The sequence below is a fragment of the Euprymna scolopes genome, chromosome 16 (genome assembly GCF_053919585.1).
Source record: "Euprymna scolopes isolate OS-2025 chromosome 16, ASM5391958v1, whole genome shotgun sequence".
Lineage (NCBI taxonomy): Eukaryota > Metazoa > Mollusca > Cephalopoda > Sepiida > Sepiolidae > Euprymna > Euprymna scolopes.
Window position 1 is genome coordinate 122361912 of NC_136497.1, and position 27319 is coordinate 122389230.

The window sequence follows — 27319 nt, forward strand, 5'->3', positions numbered from 1 at the left end:
ATTCAAAAAAATGTTTACAAGTGTTTTTGATATATAGATATACATAAAAATACTTTGATAAGTATGTTTTAACTTAAATAGGGATGGTATAATAAAATTGTGGGGTCTGTGTTCGCGCCTGGCCTCCATAGAATTAAAATAGGCACAAACTTTAATAAAGACTTTTCATATCTATCTGCGTAAGTATACTTTGATAATTGTTTCAGTTTGAAGAAATATGGTATAATAAAATTATGGGGTGTTCGTTCGCACCTAACCTCCAAAGAATATGTCACAAAGTTTAACAAGGTTTTTTAATATAGATCCACAGAATATTGTGATAAGTGTTTCAGTGTGAACAGGTATAGTCCAATAAATTATGGGGTTTATCTATTTTATTTTTACTTTCATCATATTTTGCTTTGGCTTTGATACCCCCAAATTCAACCCATATTTACAACCCTTCCTTTTCATAACCTATCATACTTTCATAAATCAGAGTCCATTTTTTGTAGGCTGTTTTTTTTTTAACCCAGTCAACGACGGGTACTTTTGCTAGTATATATATATATATATATATATATTTGTAGATTATTTTCAAACCTTATATATACATATATAATGCACGTCCACAAATACTTCTGTCGCCAGATATTATTGTAGGAAATAAATAACAAAAACAAATGAATTAAAATCAAATAAGGTTTTCCCGTTATTTAGAAAACGTTAAGTTGCCTTGTTTAAAGATTGGTTTAGTGGGGTTTTTTTTCATTTTGCTTCTCTTGTAGATTTTTTAAAGTTCAAAATACATTTTATAATAAGTTTCCCTGACTCAAGTAATTTAATCCAAACTGATTCTGTAACTCAACATTAAGCCTTTTTCCTTATTGATCTTTTTTTTTTTTTTTTTTTTTTTTTACAAAGGAATCACCACTTACCAAGGCCCGGAGGCCACTCGAGGATAAGGGTTAATGGGTATACATGAGTAGTTGGAATTTTGTAACTTGGATTACTTAGGGGGATGGTTCATCAATTTGTTTACCTTGGACTTGAAGACAATCAAATTGTAGTCAGCTGGAAAGCAGGCCAATGGAACAGAGTTCCACATGCGTGGAGTTCTAAGAAAGAAGCCTCGTTCATGGAATCTACGTTTAGGTTTAGCCACAGATACAGAGTGTCTGATGATGTAATAATGTTTTTCTTAAACTTCGAATTTCTCGTCTTCTTATATCAATTGCTCCACTTAACCGTGTTGAGCTTTTACTACCTTTATACATTTGTTTGCTAAAAATTGTTTGTATCATTATCAATTTTATTGTTTGTATCATTATCAATTTTATTACGTATATGTTATATTGTTTGAAAACATCTTCGTTCATACAATTGTTTCTGTCCGTTTTCCAAATATTTTTTTTTCTTCACAATGAATTTCTGTAAGATGCTTTTCTATTGGAAATTGTTTGCATTTGTTTTCTTGAAGAAAAAAAGGAATAAATGAAGAGAATAATTCCAGTTTTGGTTAGGGTTAGGGTTATTTATTGACAAAGGCTTTTAAAATAATTTTGAATTTATTATCAAAAAAACATGTGTTTTGAAAATAGGAAGAGACGATTATATGAATAAAGATGTTTTTATAAACAAATTCGTAACATTTTGTAAATTATTAAATGATAATTGGTAAAAACCTGAAAAAGTGCTCAATACTATTGTAGAGCAGAAAAAATGCACGTCCAATAAGAAAAAAAAATTAAATGAGCCGTTCATATTATGTCTGATTAAGAAATTTGAAAATCTAAACTTTCAAGAACACTCCCTAAAACCTACTAAACTGTAGAAGTGGAATAACAAACAACTGTATACACAAAATAGATTTTACTTTATGATAACAATACATCAGAAAAATAGAATAAAATAATTAAATAAAAATAAAAAATAAACCAATGCCTAAAATAGAAAAGTATTCCAAGTATGCACCCTTTTCAGTGGAAGTCTAATTTTGGTTCTCTGCACTCCGGTCTTTCCCTCCTCCCTGACTGTTTATAACATTCAAGGATTTTCTTTAAGAGCTTGGTTATTTTCATCATTGCTTTGATCTCAATTTTTGCTTTGATTTCAATTTCACCAAATCTTTTTGTTCAGATTCTTCAGAACAGTACTCCTTCAATTATTTGTGTCATATTTATTTGGTTTTCTACCTTTTTGATCTTCACTCTGTGAACTGCTGGAATGTCGAAATCTGATCTGTGCCATATCCCTCAAATTTTTTCTGGAAAGTATCATCATTATTATGTATTTATTTCTCCAGAGTATTACTACTTTTACTAATTATTATTATTAATATTATTATTATTATTACTATTAATATTATCATTACTGCTATTAACTATTATGTATTATTATTGCAACTACTACTTATTACTATTAGTACTGTTTATTATTATTTACTCACTAGGAGTAGTCGCACAAGCTATCATTAAAGATTTCTCTTTGAGAACAACTTGTAGTTTTCTTCTTCTTCTTCTTCTTCTTCTTCTTCTTCTTCTTCTTCTTCTTATTATTATTATTATTATTATTATTATTATGATCAGCATCATCATCATCATCATCATCATCATATGAACAAAATTAGAATCCCGGACAATGTCAGGTTGGGTCAGCTAGTTATTATTATTATTATTGCTACTGATTATAATTTCATCATCATCATCATTAATCTGGCGATGAATAAAAGCCGGAAGACGAAATTTCAAATGCACAGTCGTGTTTGAAAAGAAAAAAGAATAGTTAAAGTCAGAAAAAATTTTTAAAAATGAAAAAGTCTCCTCCTCCTCCTCCTCCTCCTCCTCCTTCTTCTTCCTTGTGAGTAACGCTCGCACCACTCGAGTCTAGCCAGTCTATTGATTATTGGCAGACACAGGATATGAAGTACTTAATATATTCAGACAGAACATATTGTTGTTGGACTGCTGTCATCCAAATTGGGATGCTTGCTTTGATTTTCATAAGGCAATCAGTTTGTAACCCGAGTGGGTATTATATCCACTACTATTCAATTAACCGCCATGTTGCATTGGATCCGGGTAAAAAAAATAAAAAATAAAATAAAAAAATAAACAAAAAAGAAAAGAAAGACAGCGTTGCGTCTGTAGCAACTCTGGCTAGCATGCTTGCTATCTCCATTATTTATTAGTTGTGCGAAGAAGTTTACGGCACAAATTGAATAAAGAGATCTACTGTCAGTTTCGAGTGACAAAGATAATCCCTGTAGGGTCCCTTACATCTGGCGTTATTACAAAGCTTTCCTTTTTCTAGATTAATATCGCAGCCAAGATTTCGAAAGAGAACGGGTAACCCCCGTAAGCTCCCTCTCCAAGGAATTTATAGCGAAGCAAGAGTTGCATAATCTCCCTGCACCTTTTCTGAACCGGCATTGTTTAAATTCAGAATATCTGCAAGCAATGCTGGAATAAGCAGAGTAAGTCTTGTGTTATTTCAGAGCTTTTCATTTTCCAAGATTTGTTGCAGAGCTATGGTTTGAGAATCTAGCCCATATTGCCTCCCCATGAGGGCAGTTAGAAACAAGATCGATTTTCTTGTGAGAGATCTCGATTGGGACAAAAAAAAAACTGTTGAAATCTAGGAGAATCCTTTCTTCACTGACCCAGGACAAAAAAAAATATAGTGCAATATCGGAACAGATACTACACTTTACTCTTTGCCAAAAGGCCTGTGAATTTATACACTTTTCATACACTAATGTCAAGTACTTTATTGACATTGGAAGAGGGCATTTTAAGTATTGCTCTTACTTTTCTATTAAACTAGTAAGCCTACCCGACATTGCATGAGAGGCCGAGTGGGGTAAAACTAATATTTTTTTTTTATTATTAAAACTTCTATCTCTCTAGCTCCCTCTCTCTATCTATCTCTCTACCTTTCTCTTTTCCCCCTTCCTTCTGTTTTCTTCGTCCCTCTCCCCAACCCCTATTTCTTCCCTGCCCAGTCCATTCCTCTCTACCTGGACACACACACACCTACCTGACATAGTGAAATGGAACAAAAAAGAGAAAGAAGATCAATTTTCTTTATTTCTTTTTCGTGAATCCGGTTGCTCCTATATTTACTAGAATGCTGGAGATCTTCCTAAGATTTCAATTTCTTTTTATATCATAGATAAGACCTTGATATTTCGTTATCTTTTCCCTCTTAGCATTATTGTTTAACACAGCATCATTAACTTCTACTGAGGTTGCTTCTTTCTTTTTTTGTTCAAGCCGGAGATGGAGCACCCTATTGGATGCCAAGCATTCACTCGCTAACTCAGATGTTCCAATCAAGTAATATTTTTAAGATTCTGACTGTCTTTTAAGTGTAATTGTCTGAATCTCTCTTGCACTTGGTTCACTGGGTATATTTGCCAGGTAGTTTTTGAAATTCTTCTCCAGGAGTCCAGTTGCTCCTATAATAACAGGAATGATAGAGATCTTCCTAAGATTCCAGTTTCTTTTAATGTCATACATAAGACCTTGTTTCGTTATCTTTTCCTTTTCAGCTCTGTTTAACACAGCATCATTGGGGACCCTAACTTCTACTAAGGTTGCTTCTTTTTTTTTTTTTTTTTTTTACCCCATATCACTATGTCACGTTGTATAGTTCCATTTTCTGGTGTGTGTGTCCAAGTAGAGAGGACTAGGCGGAGAAGCAAGAGGGGGGTGGGGAGAAGGGGAAAGAAGAGAAAGATAGAGAGGCGGAAAGAGATATAAAAGTGTCAATAGAAATATATTACACTTTTGCCTCCCGGGTAACGCCTGATTACCCTGCTAGTTTAATAGAAAGCTAAGAGCAACACTTAGAATGTCCTCTACCAATATCTTGCTATGTCAACAAGGTACTTGACATTGTACTTATTCTGGATACTTAATTCACAAAGTAATAAATCAAAGACGAACATGCTATTTAAGAAATGTATGTTTGTTTGTTTTTTTTGTTATTTTTATTTTTTTTTTTTTTAATCCTCTGGGAATAAGTGGCTCTTCTGAATATGTGCAGAATTAAGTGTTCCAGTAATTGTTTCCGTGTTTGCTTGCTATAATCAGAATCTGATATACAAATAAATAAATAAATAAAAATTAAAAGCCGGGAAAGGAGAGAGAATGATATTTCTTTAATTTATTTACTAGCTGGACCTGTGGAAATTCCGCAACGGACTCTTTCACATGTAATATATTGATGTTGGCATTCTGTAGATGTTCAGTGTAAATGGAAACGCCCTGATATAATAATATTATAGTAGCTCTTTTGTTAAAACTGCAAAAGTATTTATCTAAGCTAGCAAGGACGCCTGGTGTAGCCCGGTCGTAAAATACACTTAAATATGCTATTTTAATTTATGCAGATTTCGTATATATTATTATAGAGTCAATTTTCTGTCGATTCTTATATGGTATAAATTTATGATTTCAAAAACAAATATATATCTATATGACTTTAGCACATCAGCTTGAATCGAAACCAAAACAAAAATTTATGAAGAAAAAAAAAAAAAAAAAATATATATATATAATTTGAGTTCCTTCAGCTATAACCATAACTAAAACTTATGAAGAATTCTTGGTAAAATTATTTATTACAAGAAATGGAAGGTCATAACAATTAAACGACAGTCACTCAGAAGAAAAAAGTGTGTTAGTGTGACACGCAAAATAACACACACGCTTTCGTATTAATATATTAGGAGAGATGCCTTCACTGAGAGCCCAACCAAGGGGGTCGCGCGTGAGCGGCATGTATGCCTAGGGCATAACCCCCCCCCCCCCCATCGGGCTCCGCAGGCAGGGGGACCTCGTCGGCGTCGACTATGCACTTCCAGACGCCTACCAACACTGTGCAGGTCGGCGAGACTCCCGCCAGCCCCTAGTGACACCACATGTTGCCGAAGGCGTTCGGCAGATCCGCGGCATATGTATGGAGTATTGCTGTCACATTTGGGCTGGTGCATCTGCTACTAGTCTCTCGCTCCTAGACAAGGTTCAAAAGAGAGTCGCCAATCTGATAGGCCCTGAACTGGCATCTAAGCTTCAGCCTCTGTCTCATCGACGAAATGTTGCATCCCTCTGCCTGTTCTACAAGTATTTTAATGGTGAATGCTCTGGCGAACTGCAGACACTTGTGCCCCCACGGCGTAGACACCCTCGACAAACCTGACAGGCAGCTAAATCCCACCCCCACACTGTAGAGATCCCTAGATGTAAAAAATCTTTCTACTCCAGTAGTTTCTTCTCCAGAACCGCTAGACTCTGGAATTCCATTCCAGGTCCCTGCTTCCCCAACTGTACTGACATGCTGAAGTTCAAGTGTAACGTGAACTAACATCTTGCTGCCCAAATCCCAACATAGTACCCCAGTAGTTGTTGCCCCTGATAGTAGCTCCCTACACCAAAGTGGCAATGTGCCTTGTTTTGGGGTGAAAATGTAATAAAAAAAAAAAAATATATATATATATATATATATACATGTGCCTTAAAATTAAGTGAAAAATTAAAGAAAGAATGATAAACGTGTCTGTTTGCTTTTGGGCTCTTTTAAAATTTGAGGTTGTAAAGAAATATCAAGACTGCTGCTTACACGATTCGTCGTCGAAGTGAGGCAGCCATTTTTGCAATTCAGTGGATCAACACAGCTATAATCGTTTGTCTGTTTTAAGGTGTCAATTAAAAACTTACAAGAAAAATAACACTCTTGGGACCCAGATCCAAATTCCACAAACAAACATGATAAGATAGTGCGCCATTTTTGTTTTTACTGAAATTCAATGTCCCCCACATATCTGTAACGTTTATTTATTTATTTGTTTATTTTACTTCAGTTAGTTTACAGAGATCAAGGGGTTAGCTCCTAGAGCTAACACATTGATTTTATTATGATGTGAATTTCTATCTTCTGGCTCTGTTAAGGATAGACGTTATCCATTTTATGGTTGATATCTGAGTCTTCCAGGGAGTTTGTCTAATTATTTCTTAAGTTTTTTTATTAGGTCACTTGCTGCTTATATGCTTCTTTTTTTGTTTGTTTTAAGATGTTCATTAAAACCGACAAAAAAATGTCACTCTTGGAAGCAATACTTGAACCATAGATTCCATCTACAAAAATTTCTAAGATAGTGAACTGTTTTTGCTTTTATTGCAGTTCAGTGATTCCAATGAGCTGTAGTATTACACACACACACACGTGTGTGTGTGTATTTGTATATTTATGTATGTATATATATATATATATATGCATATGTATGAATAAGTGTATATGCATATGTATATGTATGTGTGTATATGTATATATATGCATATGTATGTGTGTATATGTATATATATGCATATGTATGTGTGTATATGTATGTATATGCATATGTATGTGTGTATATGTATGTATATGCATATGTATGTGTGTATATGTATATATATGCATATGTATGTGTGTATATGTATGTATGTGTGTATATGTATGTATATGTATGTATGTGTGTATATGTATGTATATGCATATGTACGTGTGTATATGTATGTATATGCATATGTATGTGTGTATATGTATATATATGCATATGTATGTGTGTATATGTATATATATGCATATGTATGTGTGTATATGTATGTATATGCATATGTATGTGTGTATATGTATATATATGCATATGTATGTGTGTATATGTATATATATGCATATGTATGTGTGTATATGTATGTATATGCATATGTATGTGTGTATATGTATGTATATGCATATGTATGTGTGTATATGTATGTATATGCATATGTATGTGTGTATATGTATGTATATGCATATGTATGTGTGTATATGTATATATATGCATATGTATGTGTGTATATGTGTGTATATGCATATGTATGTGTGTATATGTGTGTATATGCATATGTATGTGTGTATATGTGTGTATATGCATATGTATGTGTGTATATGCATATGTATGTGTGTATATGTATATATATGCATATGTATGTGTGTATATGTATGCATATGTATGTGTGTATATATATGTATATGTATGTGTGTATATGTATGCATATGTATGTGTGTATATATATGCATATGTATGTGTGTGTATGTATGCATATGTATGTGTGTATATGTATGCATATGTATGTGTGTATATGTATATATATGTATGTGTCTATATGTATATATATGTATGTGTCTATATGTATATATATGTATGTGTCTATATGTATATATATGCATGTGTGTATATGCATATGTATATGTATGTGTGTATATGCATATGTATATATGTATATGTATAAATGTATGTGGATATGTGCATATGTGCATGTGCATATATGTATGTGCATATACACATATATGTATGTGCATATATGCATATATATGTGCATATATGTATGTGCATATATGCATATGTATATGTATGTATGCATGTGTATGTATGCATGTGTATATGTATGTGCATATATGCATATGTATATGTATGTGTATGTGTATATGCATATGTATGTATATGTATATATGTATGTATATATGTATGTATGTGCATATGTGTATGTATGTGCATATGTATATATATATGTAAGTGTATATGTATATATATATGTATGTGTATATGCATATGTATATATATGTATGTGTATATGTATATATGTATGTGTATATGCATATGTATATATGTATATGCATATGTATATATGTATATGTATATATGTATATGTATATGCATATGTATATATGTATGTGTATATGCATATGTATATATGTATGTGTATATGCATATGTATATATGTATGTGTATATGCATATGTATATATATGTATGTGTATATGTATATGTATATGCATGTGTATATATATGTATGTGTATATATATGTATGTGTATATATATGTATGTGTATATGCATGTGTATATATATGTATGTGTATATGCATGTGTATATATATGTATGTGTATATGCATGTGTATATATATGTATGTGTATATGCATGTGTATATATATATATGTGTATATGCATGTGTATATATATGTATGTGTATATTCATAAATATATATATGTATGTGTATATTCATAAATATATATATGTATGTGTATATTCATAAATATATATATGTATGTGTATATTCATAAATATATATATGTATGTGTATATTCATAAATATATATATGTATGTGTATATGCATAAATATGTATGTGTATATGCATATGTATATATATGTATGTCTATATGTATGTATATGTATATGCATATGTATATATATATGTATATGTGTATATATATATATGTATATATATGCTTATTTGTATATGCATATATGCACATATATGTGCATATGCACATACATATATGCTTATTTGTATATGCATATATGCACATATATGTGCATATGCACATACATATATGCTTATTTGTATATGCATATATGCACATACATATATATACATATGCATATACACATACATATATTTATGCATATATATATATATATATATATATATATATATATATATATATATACAGGGTGATCCTCCCCCCAAAAAAACATAGAAAGTATATCTAGAACATATGCTGTAGAACGGAGAAAAGAAGGCCAAAGAACCTAATGTTTTGATGCGGTGTTTTTAATATAATAAACTAGTTGTGACCAATGTTTCATTTCATTTGGATAAAACACTAAGAAACCAGGCCGAATTAGAGTTGGGCCCGTTCTTTTTTTTTGGGGGGGGTCACCCTGTATATATATATATATATATATATATATATATATATATTAGTAAACATTTCAAAGTCAAAGATGTATTTATTTTACACTCATAGTGCTTTATTATTGATAAGGTGTGTCTTACACAATTTCCACTATTCAAGGAAACACGTGTAAGACACATTACAGAGCAAACCAGCGAAAAAAGATGGACCCTATCAAAGTCATCATAAGTCGTTAAACCACCGTGGAGCGTATATTTAACATAAAGGGTGCATTCGGTTGAATTCAAGTTTCAATATGTCAGCTTTTTTTTGGGACACCTTGTATATATTAACACTGAAACACTATGAGTGTGAAATAACTACATCTTTGACTTAGGCATGTTTACTTACGATATATATGTTCTAAAAGTGTAAATTCACTTTTATTGAGCTTAATTAATTGTTGCAATTTGAAAAAGAAGTTATTGAACCTATATATTAAAAGTATAGTTTATTTAGTTGAAAGAGATCAAGGGGGCCCCTTCCTTATTCACTTGATTTCACCATATCTGTATCTGAGGGTTCTTTTAAAGATAGCTGTTGCCTCTTTAAGGTCTGCTATTTGTATTTCGCTGCAGGTTGGTTTTTCACTTTTTGCTTTAATTTTCTTACCACATTGTTTTTGCTGGGGATGGGGCGTTCTACCGGATGCCAAACATTCTTCCATTAGTTTAGTTACTCGAACCGTCCCTTTAGTTCTATTGTTTATATTTGTCTTGCACTTGGTTCACCGGGTATATTCGCCAGATAGTTTTTGAAATTCTTTTTCATTAGCCCTGTTGCTCCTATAACGACTTGTATGATTGATACCTTAAGATTCCAAGTTGTTTTCATGTCGTACATGTTGTTTTTTTTCTAGAGATTGTGTCTAAATATGTATTCTTCATTAAATCAGTTGTCTCTAATACAAATATTGTTGTTTTCAAGTCATTCAATTGCTGATATATTTGTTGTGTAAACGGTAGCTATTCTCACTTTAGTCTTGATCATAAGTTTAAATTTTCTATTTGATGTCTAACCCCTGTACTGATTGAGACTTTATTTCAATAAAAATTTGTAACTAAGAAACGATCTTACACAAATTGGTTGTTGATTTTGAATTCTTTAAGCCTACGTAAATGTTTTTTCTATTAATCATATTACATCACACACACACACACACACACACACACACACACACACACACACACACACACACACACACACACACGTGCACACATGCACACGTGTGTTAATTATATATCATTATTTATCATTCCACAACCAGACAATTCACGCTCATAAGTCTTTATTAATTGTTTAACGAAGTACCTCTTACACGTGTTCCATTAGATAGTGAAAGCTCGCTAAAATAACTCTTTGGGAAAATAACTCTAGAAGTGTAAGCCATGTTTAGTTTCAGAAACATTTCAGATGGTTCATTGTTCTAAACAAGTCTTGAGAGGTGACTGGTTTCCAGTAGACAGAACAGTTTCCGATGGTTCGTTGTTACACACAAGTCTTGAGAGGTGACTTGTTTGCAGTAGACAGTTCCACAGAGCAAAATATTCTTACCGTGTCGAGACGGAAAAAAAAACATGTGAAATTGCTCCAGAAAAAGTTGAATATTTATGAAGCAATTCTGGTTTCTGATTAGTTGGTAGCAGAACGTGAATTAATTTGATTCGTCAGTTCCTAGCAGCATCATTTATAAATAGAATTGTCCGACTGTGTGGGATCATACCCCCATTACTTCGTCTGATGGGGAAGGTCTCCTAGCAGCTTCGGCTGCAGGGAGACAGGGTAGTACAAGTCAAGGATTCGTCACTTGACACTCAGCCCAACAGGTGAGGGGCCGGGAACCGGCCCAGCACCTGTTGGACTGAGGTACGCTGCCTGGGTAATACCTAGGAGGTCCACCCTCCCAGGCCTTGCCACCGGGCTTTCCGGTGGGGCAAGTTTATTGCTTGCTGCCTGAGGCGCCCCGACCGGTGAATGCCGACGGGGTTACTCAGGCAATTTTTAAAATTGCAGGAGTGCCCCTTCTGATGTGGGCAGATTTTAAATATATACCCCATTACAAGTTGAAAATATGCAACAAATGTATATTTCTCATGGAATGAAAACAATTTGGAGAAGAAATAAATGTAAATAAAAGGATATGGATATATTTAAAATGTGCAAAAAGCATAAATTTAGAAAGAACACTTATTGTAGTGTTTATACGCACGGACCACCCAAAGAAAAAAATAATTGAATTCGAAACATAAGTGGAGTAACCATTTTACGCTGTAATATTTGATTTGAAATATATATATATATATATATATATATATATATATATATATATAAATAAAAGTTACAATAAGTTTACCAAGGTAATCAAAATGGTAAACTTAAAATATATTATAAATATTAAAGAGTTAATATTTACAAGTAAAATAAACTCAGCCAGATATATATATATATATATATATATATATATATATTAGTGATGGGACGATTCCAATATTTCTCCTGGTTCCGATATAATTACCGATTCTATACTAAATTTCTGGTTCTGATACAATTAACAATTCTGATTTTTTTTATAAATCTTTAAATATTTACTTGTAGGAGATGATCTATAGTTTTACTATTTGTTTAAAATCAATAAATATATTTGTTTTATATTACTACCAGCAGTGGAAGATTTTGTTTTAAACAAAAATTAAATAAATAAAAAAAAAATGAAAAGAATTGTTTTTGGCATTTGAAAAATAGAACCATCGTGTTGATAGTCAGTAGTTCTACCGACCGACCCACGAGAGCGGTGCTAACAAATAACCTTGCCAAATGTCTATTTTGAACAGACATTCGTCCATCACTTTTATAATGCTCAAACTGCTTATTTATAAACAAACAGTGAGCCTATATATAAAATGAATAAATGACAAAAGTCTATATTCCAAATTTCATGATGTTGAGCATCTTACAATTTATTCCTTTAATTCAGTTGGCACTTACAATTCTTGACAGCACAAAATCAATCAATTATTATGTCAATCAGTGAATCTATTTTGCCCTTCATCAGAAGAAATAGCAACAATTAATCCATCAAAAGGAAATAAAATGCGTTTGGATATGATTAAAAAATCCGAAAATTGGTAGAGAAGTTGCAAATACCTTGTAATTTTCTTTTATTATGCTATTTTAAATTGTAAGATGGTCAATATCATGAAGTTTGGAATATAGACTTTTCCATTTATTCATTATATGCTCTGTACTTACATTGAGCTTTTTAAGGAGTGGTATGTATAAAAAGGAAATATTTAGTGAATAAAGAATATTTCCATATAAATATATATTGATAACTAGGGTCATGACAACAGCATATTCTTTCCATTGTTTTGACTGTTAAGTGTATATCCGTTGATATCTTATATGCTTTTATATAGTGATGTGGTTCTCGGTTAATTAACTGTGTCTAATTGCGTCGGATATATACTAGAGAGTGAAAACAATGATAAGAATATGCTGTTGTCATAGCCCTACTGATAATTATGAGCATTGGTTTTAAAACAGGCTCTAAATTTTGGATTTACACTAATATACAGTGCTCGATAACTTTTTAGGAAGAGCATTATAATAATTGACTAAATTGTGGAATTTTTATCGGCCATGGTCAACGATCATCAGATAGACCAAATATACTCTTACACTTTTACTTTGTGTACTTCCGGTTTCACATATCCGGTTTCTGCAGAAATTTATTGCAAGGACCTGAAGCTATTCATCTCCCTCAAACGACAAGATGATGTACCACAAGTATCAGAAACTGAGATTAAAAAAACAGCACCCTAGAAGAAGAGCATTCTGGTCTGCAAAAATGCTTTGGCAGATCCATCGGCATTCCTCAGTGGGAGCGCCTCTGGTGATTAGCAATGTTAGGGGAAATGATGGTATTAGGTTTTTGCAACTCTTGCAGGGAAGTGTGGCGTTGAACCTGGTCAGTCCCAGATGGATGACCAGTTTGGGAATTCCAGGTGTTGTATGTTGGAACTGGAATAATGTTTAAACAACTGGGTTTATTATTAAGACGATTGTTCAACTGATATTCTACAATGTTCCTATTAAATATTTTTATTTGCTGTTTTTTGTTAAGCATCTATCAATGTTTCTTTACTTTCCCAGCCAATTCCATGTTTCATAATCCTCCCTGTGGAGACAGGATATAAGTCTTAGCTATCGTCTGAATGTATGACATACATCTGATCCGATACTTGATCTGCTGCGAGGCAAATGTGCTAATTCAAATGTTTGCAACAATTATCGCCACTGAGTTTAACAGCCAAAAATATGGTTCTGCCTGACAACCAAAAGACATAAGTCTCAAGTTCAGACCCCAAAGAGCATCTAGTTTCTTTAAGAGTCTATAATTCTAGAAAGATATTTAGAAATTAACCACCTATAACATCTAAAACTGCATTGACCGGAAGTGATGCTTGTATTCCCAAACCGCCTGAAGAGGTATAGCAGAATAACCCTTTGTTCAAATCTATTTCGAACTATGTTTAAAATGTCCAGTTCCTTACATCAAGTTCTGATGCTACTAGATCAGATATCGGCGTTCTTACCTAAAATGCATCAAAGATTGATGCTATTGTTTTTTTTTTTGTTTTTTTTGTTTTTTTCATCTGCAAAACTTAATCATGTTCTGCAAAACCAAAACTAAAAATAAAAATTTTCCTCTACAAAATAACCAAACCAAACCATGAATTAAACGATATGAAGAAATTGATGCATAAATCTTTTTACTAGATTCGACATCAAATAATCCGAAAAAAGGGTTGATATAATATAAAACAAAACAACCAAACCAAACTTCATGAATAAATATTTGAAGATATAAAGAACTTGAAGCATAAAAACTGTTATCAAAATGATTGTATTCGGCAAACCAAAATGATGCTAACAGATCAGACTGTCTGAACATATTGGTTTCTGGTCTAAAATACAACAGACATTAATGTCAACGACAAAAACCATAATTTTTCTATACAAAAAAAAAAACGCAAACCAAACACCACGAATAAATATTTGAAAATATAAAGAATTTGAATCATAAAAAACTTTAACCAAAATTAAATAATCTGAAAAGGATTGGAATGCTGCAAAACAAAAACAACTAAACCTTGCATCAAGTGGCTTCATACCTTGTCTGGAGCGATTTTCATATATATAAAAAATATTTAAAAAAAAAAGACAAAATGTCAGAAAAGGCAAGAAAGATTGTTTCAATGGTGGCAGGAAGAGAAAATATGATAGGAGTGTGAAAGCCTGCACGGCCGCTGGGCTTAGTTACTCTGTCCTTAAGCCTCGTGTAGTGTTTGATACTTAGCAAAATTAACTGCCATTTCACAGACAAAAAAAAAAGCCATTATCTCTGATTGCAATGCTCTTTTGTGCCAACTTCCTCCTCGCTTTTACTGGTAAAGTAAGAATCACAGATCCTTACTTCACGAGCATAGTAATCCGAATAATTTTTATTTCATTGAACGTTTTTGTATAAATGGGAACGAACAAAAATCGGTGCAAGTCAGCCTTTCACAAAATTTAAATATCTTGATAACAGGGTAAGAAGAAGGAGGAGTAGCAGGAGGAGGATGTTTGGTAACTACTATCTCTCTTTATTTTTCAATCTATTAATAACAGAGTTTTGGCATATGTCTATTTGAAGACAAAATTATGCCATTACTATTTTTTAATACAGTTTCCCAAAGTAGACTCCGCGGAGCCCTGGGGTTCTGTGAGTGAGGATGAAGGGCTCCGGAAGTCCTTTCTTAAAGAGGACCAAATGCTTTATATGGAAAAATTAAATGGCTGCAGACATGTAATTTTTTAAATCTTTTTTTACTGAAAAGAGATATGATACAGAAGTATAGGTGTAAAGAGTTTCAGCATGGTTCATGAAAAATTAAATAAAAAATAAATTAACAAAAAAATGCAACAGTTTTTGATTAATCAAAAACAAAAAAAATGGTTGTAAACGCGAAAATATAGTAAAATCACGAACAAAAACAACTAATGAACAAGTATAAGTTAAAATTTGAAATTAAAGTTTTTCATATTTATTTTAGAAATTATTTTGTTAGGCTCAATGTTGTCCTGAAGTTTGAGGAACCCTGTTTTAATGTTCAGTTCAATCTACTATAATATTTAAAAAAAAAAAAGAAAGAAAGAAAAGATAACTGTTTCCCTTTACATTAGCTGCTACACCAAGATGGAGGGGAGAAAATTGCTCCACCTGCCCTTGATCCTCCCTTATATTGCTGAGTGTTTAGTAAGGGCGTATCAAATATAATTTTGAAGTATTTGGTATGACTCATTCAAGGATTGAACCCTGGTCTCTTGGCCTATTAGCGAACACTTTTACCATTATTACAAATGGGTTGATTGCTATTTTTGAAAAAAAAATTTTTTTTTTAAATTTTACTTTTATTTGCCAGACATATTACCATTGAAGCCTACGGGGCTATTGCGATAGAAACTAGATTTACGGGGAATGGCAACCTGAGTGAAGAGTATAAGATCAAGACGTTTGTTCACATTACATTAGGGAATACAAATAAAAATACAAAGAAATATACTATCTAGAATTAATTTACATGTTCGTACATCCATTGTCACAAAAAACCCACCATCATCGCAAACATTAATTAATGAGAAACGCATTACCTCCCTTTATAGTCGCTCTTTATCAGTTAAAAATCATTAAAAGCATTTCCTCTCCCAAAATTAAAAAAAAAAAAACATAGCTGTCTGTTTAAGGTTCCAGAATAGAAAATATCCACAAAGTGTACATTTTCAAAAATAGATAGAGAGAGTGTGTGTGTCAATTTAGGCAACAAGTTTCATTTAAACTCACGTTATGATATAGCACCTAGCGTTTCTTTTCTTTAAAGTTAATTCTACTTTTCGTATAATCATTCTTGTCTGTTAAAATGCGGTATATAGAATGTGTTGTCTTTTTGTTTCATTTTTTGCAAGTACATTCACTGGCAATTTTATTTTATAATTTAAAAAAAAAAAGTCATATTCAAATGAGACTGTAAGTTTTCTTTATTATAGTTTCTTTTTAAATTTTTTTAAAAAAATGTGCTAGTGAATTGATATCTGTCCCTTTATAATTTATATTAAAAAAAAAACTTATCCAGGAAAAAAAACAAAAAAACAATGTGATGTTTGTTGAATTTTCATTGAAAAAAAAAAAAGATTTACGAAAATATCAGAGCATATCCATTTACACTGAACATCTATAGAATGCCAACGTCAATATATTACATTTGAATGAGTCCCCTGTGGAATTTTCACAGGTCCCGCTAGTTATTATTATGTTCAATATTTATATAATAACTTCTAAGAATTACCTTCTCCTTTTATGGGGAAGATGGGAGTAGTGTGGTATCGGTTCTGTAGTCAACATACCATCCTGCTAGGCATTATATCCACCTGTTAGTTTTATGTTAATAGATTCTTCAACCGAGGAGGGGATTCTTTATGGCTAACCGTCCGATGTGTTCAACAATTGAGTGTTATTTTCACGTTTTAGTCGATTTAAGCATTGACCTTCTTCAGGTGTATCTTGACTCTGGAATAGGTACAGAATTTTGAGTGGGTCTCTTTATTTAATCCATGGAAGTAGCATACTCTTGTTCCATCGAAAATCCATGCAGATTTCAGAGTCCGGCGAAAAGATTCCAGAGTTCAACAAAGGTCAGAGGTTACATTGATGGAAAACGTTGTGCAAATAAAACCCAAGATGAGAGCAATAGTCCGAATAATCAAAAGGACACGAACTAGCAATCCTCATCTAAAAATTTAAAAACGTATCATAAACTTGTTTTCTTGTGGAATCTTTTCGTTGTTCTTCTTGCCTAAACAAGAAGGGATTTATTCGACGGCGTAAATAAAAGATAGGTTCAAAAAGTACAGTATGCTAATAAACAGTGGATTGTTTTTATTATTATTATTATTATTATTTTATTTATTTTTTATTTTTTTTTAAATGTTCTGAAAAACATGCGCAAAACATGTAAATATATTGCACTGTTTATTACAAGAGTTGAAAGAATACAAATAACAGAAACATGAAAAAAAAAAAAAAAAAAAAAAAAAAACTATCGAACACACATCCCTGGGATTTTCGAAAACAAAATCTGTTGATGTAGATTTGAAAAACATTAATAAAATTAATAAAATAATAATATACACACGCATACAAATATACATTACATCCACCTGTTAGTTTAGCTCAGTTTAATCACAGGAAAGAACATACATGCATAAAATATACAAAGAAGATATTTAAAAAAAATATTCACTCAGTAAAAAAATAAATAAAAAAAATAACAAACAGAAAAATGATTATGTAAGTTCACTTTATTTCTCAAACAAATCCACATTTATTTCAAAAGCATAATCGACATTTAATTGGAATTATAAAACTGAAAAATATGATGTTCATAAAAATGAAAAATATAGCAGGTGTATTTCTCAATTCTCATTCCCTAAAGAGTGTGTGTGTGAATCGGCACTAACCACATTTGTGTTTAATCAGCTTCCTCCAAAGGAGAAAGTTCAATGGTAGCATGAAATTCACAGGCAGTCCTCAGTTGCATGCATATCTCAGTTAGGGAAGATGACGACGTTACGTTTTTGCAACTTTTGCAGAGAGGTGATGGCATCCTCCTACATACAGTGTCTGAGATTCCCAAATTGGTCACCCATTTTAGTAATGACCAGGGTCAACGTTGCTTAACTTTGGTGATTTGACGGGAACCGGTGTGTCAATATGATTATGCCGTATATTGATCGTCATTCTCTTATGTAATAAAATGACATACTTCAAGGCCACCCAGCATTGCCCGGTTATAAAATACGCCTAAATATGATATTTTAATGCATGCAGACTTCATATTTATTATTATAGGCCCACTTCTCTTTTAATTATTATGTTGTGACCAACATATAGTAGTAATTTCAAAAAAGTTTTTTTTTTTAATGGCGCAGGTACTATCAGCTAAAATCGAAACTAAAACATTTAGCTCTCTAGCGTTATTTGCAACTATCTAAGCTAACAACAGATGGATATCAATACTTCAAAAATTTTAAAGTGTAACGTATAAATGTATATTTGTGCATGCATAGAGAAGCACTTTAAGTAGACTTATGCCTGCCAAATTCGAATTTATTTCGATTTTGACCCCTTCATTTTTACCAGCTAAAAACCAAATCGAAGTTGTTCCACGGGTTCAAATCACCTATATATCAAGTTTCAAGTATGTAGACCAAACAACGACAGAGGAGTTTGGTAGAGATCGTTCTTCAGACAGACAAACAAGGTCACTTTATATATATAAAGATTATAAAAGTAAGAAATTAAAGTATGTATTTCTCATTCCTTTATGCAATACTATTGTTGTATAGTCGGCCGGTATATAAACAGCGTCTATTTAACAGATGTCTCTTTAACGTTAATGTGTGACGTCTAGTTGTTAAAGTGTTCTTCTATTGTTGTATGTGTGTGTGTATTTATATATAATAAAACAGATCGTTAACATTCAGTCTGTGTAGCGCACAAGCAAAGAGCATACCTTTCTCCGCTGTGTCTTTGTCTCTTCTCATTATTCAAGCTCATCTCCTTCCGAAGGAAACCAAGCAACAATAGGTTATATATTTGATATAACTTTATTCTTGACTTCCCATCGGAGCTGCAAGGCGTCGTAATTTTCTGCATTATTCTAAAGTCACGTTTTTCTCGGCTTTCAAAACGCGGAGACGATATCTTTCATGTTAGCTTGTCTGACTTTTCGCAGTCTGCTCCAAACTCCAAACTAAACTGCACGTTTCTCAAAATCTATCTCGTTACGTCATTAACTCACGTGACATTAAGATCACGTGACGCCATCGCTAAAATCATCTCCGTTGTTTATGTTCCAACATTCTTGCTTGTTTTTATATTCATACGTTAACCTTCCTGATATTATAATACCATAATATTTTTATTTTAAAAATGTCTTTCGTCTTGATACATATTTTCTAGACATCAAAAACGATCATAATAATAACCATTCAGGTTACTTGCCCCCCACCCTCGCAGGGCTTTATATTACACTATTACATATTCATGTTACATCAAAATTACATTCATTATTTTATATATTATTTAGATAGATAGTCATTATAGTAGTTATACGGCATAATCACGTTGACCCACCGGTTCCACCGAAGTTAAGCAACGTTGAGCCTGGTCATTACTAAAATGGGTAACCAATTTGGGAAGTCCAGGTGCTGTATGTAGGGGGACATCGACACCTCCCTGCAAAAAGTTGCAAAAACGTAACGTCGTCATCTCCCGTAATGGGGATATACATGCGACTGGGGACCGGTTGTGAATTTCATACTCCCATGAAACTTCCTCCTTCGGAGGAAGCCAGTTAAACCCTGAATAGGGTTGGTGCTGACTGCACACACACACACACACACACACACACACACACACACACTGCACATTATAATAGTTATGAGAAAATTTAAAATTTTACATCGGTCCAAAGTTATAATCTGGTTTCACCATAATGAAGAAAGAAACAAAGAAGTTTGTTGGTTCCCCCGACAAAAGGAGGGTGGACCTGTACGTTCACCCTCGTCCGTTCGTCTGTCCGCACTTTTCTCAATAACTACACCTTGGAATTTTAAAAAATTTTGCTCAAACATTAAACATATGAGTAAAAAAGTAACTGAACGAATTCTATGGAAAAACTCCGGTTGCCCTCCTAAGGGTGCCTTTCGGGTTAAAATGGCTAAAATTGACACTTTTGTGCTTATTAAAAAAAATTGATGCCTTGGATTTTTATAAAACTCTCTGAAAAGTTGTAACTAACTAATTTCTATATAATTTTGTTATCTATACTTCGCGATAACTCTTGGGTGTGCCCCAGGGGCTCTTCTAGGGCTAATAAAAACATTTTATTTTGGGGACTATTTTACCATTCTTGTCCAAAATTTTCTGTGTATGTCGATTTAGCAGTTTTGCATGGTGCTGAACTCAAATTTGAATATGTTAAGGCCTTGGGGACTTTTGGGGCTAAATGGGGGGGGGCAAATGATGCACTTAGTCATTTCTTTTTTGCATGATTTTGCAGAACTGAAATTTACATATGTTAAGGAGTAAAACTGCACCGTTTGTTCATTTTCACCATGATTTGACATCCCCTGGAGACTTTTGGGGCTAAATGGGGGGGGGGGGTTCAAATGCTGAACTTAATCATTTTTTCAAGCCTCCTTCATTGTGCACTCATGGGGGACCATGTATGCTTCACTTGTTTGTTTAAATGTCATTTTAATTTCAAAAGGACTAATATATCATGACAGAACCTCCCCTCATCATCGGTCTTGTTTGAGTGGGTCAACCATTCGACGTTGTGAACATTGAAGTCTCCACATACGTGAATGTTAGCTGAAGGATAAGTAGAAAGGACTTGGTCAATTTTCTCAGATGATGATGCCTATGTAAAAAAAAAAAAAAATATTGGCTGTGGACTTGCACAAAGTTCATCCAAATGTAAATATATTGTTCAGCCTCTTTTACTATTTACTGAACTATTTGTTCCACAAAATGCGCAGTCAGTATGTCTGCCTTAAATAGTCTCCACTTTCTGTATATTTATTCAAGGGAAATAACTTTCTACTGTAACATAGCCAGGATGTAAACGCATGCAAAGTGACGTCATCGGTGTAGAAAAAAATATAAAAGAGAAAGAAAATGACCACTGGGGAGACGAGATAACATTCAAGATCTTGTGAGAGACATGGATAACGTTTGTGATCATGTGCAAGACATGAAGGGATCTCAGGAAGACGATACCGTGAGAGACGTCACAGCAGTAAAGAAAGAATGAGGAAATAAATGTGTTGCTACAAAGAACAAGCGAGTTGAAGTTATTTCCTTTTCTTTGTTTTGGTCTCCTTTGCGACTGAAACTGCACACAACGTGAGTTGGCTCCTGGACAATGTTATACTACTAGAAATTAGTAATTTTAATGATTAAAATAATACAAATTGCTAATCCTCATCTGAAAATCTAATTTATAAAACTTACTATGTCTGTCTGTCTGTCTCCATATTTTTAAACGCTATCTCTTCTAAAACTAAAAATCGCAGGGCAGCGCAAGGGGGCTTCAAACGATTTGATTTTTTATGAACTGTTCTTTTAGCCTGTTAAAATAGTTTCCAAGGCGTCAAAATGGAAAAGACATTATACATTTTGTACATTTTACATCTTAATTTATTTTTAATCAGTTCATATGCGTGTCACATTGGTACAGTGGTAACGTCACCAGCTTTGAATGTTACAGTTTTGCTTTTTGTTTCGATTCTAACTGATGGCACCCAAATACTTTTTGAAATCTATAATAATATATACGAAATCTGGACAAATTAAAATATCATATATAAGTGTATTTTAGGATCGGGCAAAGCTCCCCCATCTGCTAGTTTAAAATAATACAAATCATTTCATACTACTCTGGCACAGCTGGAGTAGGGTTAGGGTTCATACCAATCAAAGATGAATCCTTGACAATCAGTTCAACAGTGGCTTTATTGCTGTCTGACTTTTTTTTTTTTACATAGGCATTACCACATTATCAAGGCCAAGAGGCCACTCAAGGATAAGGGTTAAAGAGTCTACAGTAGAAATTGGACAATATAGTAATCATTAGTAATGAAAATTTGGTAAATTTGATAACTTGTATGGAACGGCTCATCAAGAACTTATTTACGTTAGACTTGAAGACAACCATATTGTAGACAGCCGGAAAGCAGGAAAACGGAAGACAATTCCACAGGCGCGCAGTTCTAAGAAAGACTGACTGAAGTATGATTCTGCTTAGCCCTAAGAAGACCACCTTCATTTTGAGAAAGATTTAGTTTATTATTGGGGTGCGCCTACTGGAGAATTCTAATAGGAATGGTCAGGTATTTTTTGTGGTCAAAATGCATTTCATCTAGTATGCTAGCTTTTCAAAACTACACTTGACATTGTGACTAACCTCCTGGAAAGGAGATAAATAAGTGCTTCTTTGAGTATACATAATTTTTTTGTTTCTTTTTATACGTACCTGATATAATTATCATTAAAAAAAAGAAAGAAATTTTCTTCACAGTTTTGTTCATCCTTTTTATTTATTAGGGCGATATTTTTCAAAATGTCAGACGTTTCATTCTGAAAAAAAAAACACAAAATTTTTTTTCATTAATAATTCAGTTGAGATATATATATATATATATATATATATATATATATATATATATATATATATATTCTATTATATAAAAGGCAATTGTCTGTGTGTATGTGTATTTGTATGTCCAGTTAAAAGAAAACTACAAAAAAAAACACTCACAAAGTTGGTATCATCTTTATTAGTGTTGCCTTGAAAGAATAATATCTAAAATTTAGGAAAAAATTATTAATTCTTTAAATCCCCCCCCCCAAAAAAAACTGGCACAGATTTTATCAGAGGGTGGGCATTGTTCAGCCATTTTATGTAAAAAGGGGAAGCAGTTCTTTTTTTTTATGAAGAAATTATTTCCTTTATACCAACTCATTTCTTGAGGAATCTATATATAAAGAAGAGTTGTCTGTGTGTGCGCCCAGAAAGAGGGATTAGCTGGGCACAGGAGAAAGAGGGAAGGTGGGGAGATGGATGCTGAAATGGGGAAAGGGAAAGAGTTAAAGATAGAGAAATGAATAGAAAGGGGTAGAGAAAGATAGAAGTTTAAATTGAAATGTATTACGCCCCCCCCCCGGTAACTGTCCACCCATTCCCCGCTCCCCGAAGAAAAAAAGGAAGAAAAGGTAAATCCAAAAATTTTGTAATCATTTTTAATATCTATTTTTATGAGTTACATTTAAAAACTGCTCATTTAGTTCAATGCGCTATTGCTTTGGTGTTGGAAAGTCAATAAAGGGCAGTCACGTGCTGGATTTGAAACCGACGGCACCGATGTTGTTTTGATCTTCTGTAATACATGTATAAATAAATATTACTCTTATTTTTTTTTCAATTTTCTTACCATCGAGCACTTTGTCAGTCCTTTTCCATTAATCTTACAAAATTTTTGTTACCGTACTACAGGGTGACCTCCAAAAAAAAAAAACAAAAGCTAAATGGAGGCCATCTAGAACATATGCTGTAGAACGGAGAAAAAAAAAGGCCAAAGAACCTTGTGTTTTGATGTGATGTTTTGAATATAATAATCTAGTTATGACCAAAGTTTCATTTCATTCGGACAAAACATTAAAAAACAAGACCTAATTATTTCAGCACGGTAACAAAAGTGCACAGTCCCCCGACAAAAGAAGGGTGGACCTGTAAATTGTCATCATGGAATCTATTCACATAAAATGTTTTAAGGATATATCATATTTTATGTATTGATTTCCAGTATTTACTTCAACAGTGCTCAATACATTAGTAGAGCTCATTATAAAAATATACATGATAATTGAGCTACGCAGAGTCATGTTTCATCAGAGTAGCCTGAGATGAGACACAGAATACTGTGGAGCTTAGTTATCATATAGGCTTCTTCAAACATATATGTATGTATATATATATATATAGTATTGAGCACTCTCTTCAGGTTTTTACTAATTACTAGTTTTACCATATATATATATATATATATATATATATACTAGCAAAGGTACCTGCATTTTGCACAGGACTTTGCTGTACACTCAGGTACCCGCTTCATGGGCACTCTTGCAGTTGGTGGATGTTGTAAGAGCCGAGCCGCACCAAATATAACCTTAACCTTTGACCTTGAAAAATGTTGTGCACAGTCTCTAGGAAACCATCATCATGATCGGTCCAGTGGTGTGGGCTGGAGAGGAGTTGTACATGCAGACACACACAGAGGAACGCTACTATATATATATATATATATATATATATATATATATATATATATATATATATATATATATATATATATTTATATTTTGTTAGTTGCCGACAGCCGTTCTGTATTTGTATTGTCCAAACTCATCCGTGTTGATAGACATACTAGGCTTATCTATTCTGATTTGAAATTTACATATTGTAACAGTCCAACGTTTTAACCTTTGATGATAATGTGTAAGTTACATAGAGTTGAGAAACACATGCACATATACACACAGGGATGAGAAATAAGAACAGGATGTTATTTATTGTGATTTCCCAACGTAAAAGACCATGTCAGATCTGATAGGATTAAAACCCGACATAGCTGATTTCATAATCCGCAACAGTATGTGATATGCCAATCAGGGAACTACTTTAGAATTGTTAAGTGAGTGCTCTTGCTAGCAACAAAAAAAGGCCAGTATGTCTATAGTTAATGCATCTATGGGTCGTAAATAGCTCCGAAAGATCATAGCATAGCAAAGATGACACAACCAGTAAAATGATAGACAGCTGTTGGGAAGAATCATCTCGACTGCCATATCCAGAATTCCAATGGTTACTTGAAAGAAGAAATGTACTAAACCTAATCCTTACCCTAACCTGAACCTTCATGTGATGATAATATATATATATATATATATATATATATAATTTTTTTTTTTGAAAAAGAAATCCAGCAGAGTGCTCAATTATAAGAAAAATTCGAAAATAAGAGCATATTAATATATATTTATTTTGTTTACAGAAAATTTTTAGATGAGACAAGTAATCGGTACCGTCGGTTTCAAACCCGATAATTAGGACCGTTTTAGATACCCATATCAGTAATGAGTACTGGCTGACGAGAGCTTGATTTGGGTATCTAAAATGGTCCTAATTATCGGGTTTGAAACCGACGGCACCAATGACTTGTCTCATCTAAAAAATTTCTGGAAACTATATATATATATATAGTATTATTATTATAAATAATGTCTTTTCAATAGACTTAATATAAGGTTATTAAAATATCTATAATAATACCTTTTTTGATAGACTTGATATGATGTTCCTATTTACTTGCCTCCCCACGAGGGCAGAGTTAGACACAAGATCGGGTTTTTAATGTGAGGGAAAATCCAGCTCCCCCAAAAAGGGGCACTCTGGATAGGAACAAAAATAAATTGCCTCAACCTAGGATTTCTCTTCCACTGATCGAGGTCAGAAAAGGCGAAGTTGCCATTGATAATGTTGTTGTTGTTGAGCCTCATTCATTTCGTGAAGATGATTATTGGTTGTCATTCGTCCCCCCACCCCACTCAGATATATTTCTAGTTAAAATTTCTTTCTAGAAAGACAACAGACTTATGGGTGGGACCACATGATGGTTGCCGACATCTTTATGGAAACTTGGTACATACAGGTCGTCAGTCGTGCCGTTAACCACTTAGTCACAGTCAAGTCCATGCTGCTGGTGATGGTGGTGCTGCTGATGATGATACCTTTGATATGTAAACTTTGGATGGCGTTTTTGACATGCTATTCCAGCATCCATTAGCCTCACAGTTCAACCGCTCATTAGTTAACAGCCTCCTTACCGTGGCTTAGCAAATCCTCCTATTTTTTTTCTCTCTTTTGAAAGGCTTGCATCTTTGGCAACAATCACATTGAGTAGTAAAAAAAAACAAAAAAAGAACCCCCCCCCAAAAAAAAAAACAAAGAGCTAAACACAATCTCTTAATTTATAAACATAATCAGTGAGTTCTTTTGCTTGACATCATTGCATTTATAATCAACAAACATTTAACACGGAGACCTTCGAATTTAATTCCCACCATTATATATATATATATATATAATTAAATGGTAAGTGGTAAAAAAACTGAAAAAGGTGCTCAATACTACTGTAGAGCAAAATATACATATTTTTTATTGCCGTTTTTTATCTGCTTTGTTACATATGTTTCCACTACCGGAATTGAATTAACGATCCGATAATTTCGTCAGACCTTGCAGATTTTAAATATAATAAATAAGGTGTATTGGTAACGGAAGGAATAGACATTATTGTATTTTCAAGCTTTTGAGCAATGTTCAAGATTCTAAAGGCAGGTGCATTATGGTGCCATCTTTGTTTTCGTCTTAACTTAACAGCTTAGCAGTACTTGCGTTTTACACTTCAAACACACTTTAAAATCAGTTAAACTACCAAAAACTTATCCAGGTAGGTAGAAGAGAAACTTATCTTGCCGTTGGTAACATTTATTTGTTATACATTTATTTCTTGGGGTCCTGGATATGACCTAAAACTATATCCGATGGTGAGGCCCCAGCTTGCGGACTTTGGGAAGTGTGGAGCCACCCTTTAATTGCCATTGCTTCCAGGTCCACTCTGACCCGAACTGGTAGTACCTGTTAGGGTCCCAACTATGGGTTAAATAGAAACCGACTTCAAAAACAAATATATTCTATTAAAAATGTTTTCTTCAAAATCACCTGATTCGGCATTAAATAATCTGAAATGGGTTGATATGTCGTAAAACAACCAACCAGCCAACCAAAATTATTTCTTGACCTTTTTTTCTTTTTCGTTGTTGACTATCGTAATATATATCCGAA

The 27319-nt window shown here is 33.0% G+C and overlaps 1 protein-coding gene and 1 long non-coding RNA gene across 39 annotated transcripts in view; one reads left to right on the top strand and one right to left on the bottom strand.

Moving 5' to 3' along the window:
- Positions 1-27319, top strand: part of LOC145296067 (tyrosine-protein phosphatase Lar-like) — a 1305806-nt gene that overhangs the window by 609803 nt on the left and 668684 nt on the right. The window lies entirely within an intron of this gene.
- Positions 1-27319, bottom strand: part of LOC145296072 (uncharacterized) — a 270506-nt gene that overhangs the window by 204861 nt on the left and 38326 nt on the right. Inside the window, exon 2 of one of the 2 annotated variants that reach the window (XR_013869955.1) lies at positions 22872-22989. The exons of the other annotated variant lie outside the window; for it this stretch is intronic. This is a non-coding gene — a long non-coding RNA (uncharacterized LOC145296072). Of the gene's footprint in view, positions 1-22871; positions 22990-27319 lie in introns of those variants that run through there. 2 annotated transcript variants of the gene reach the window in all.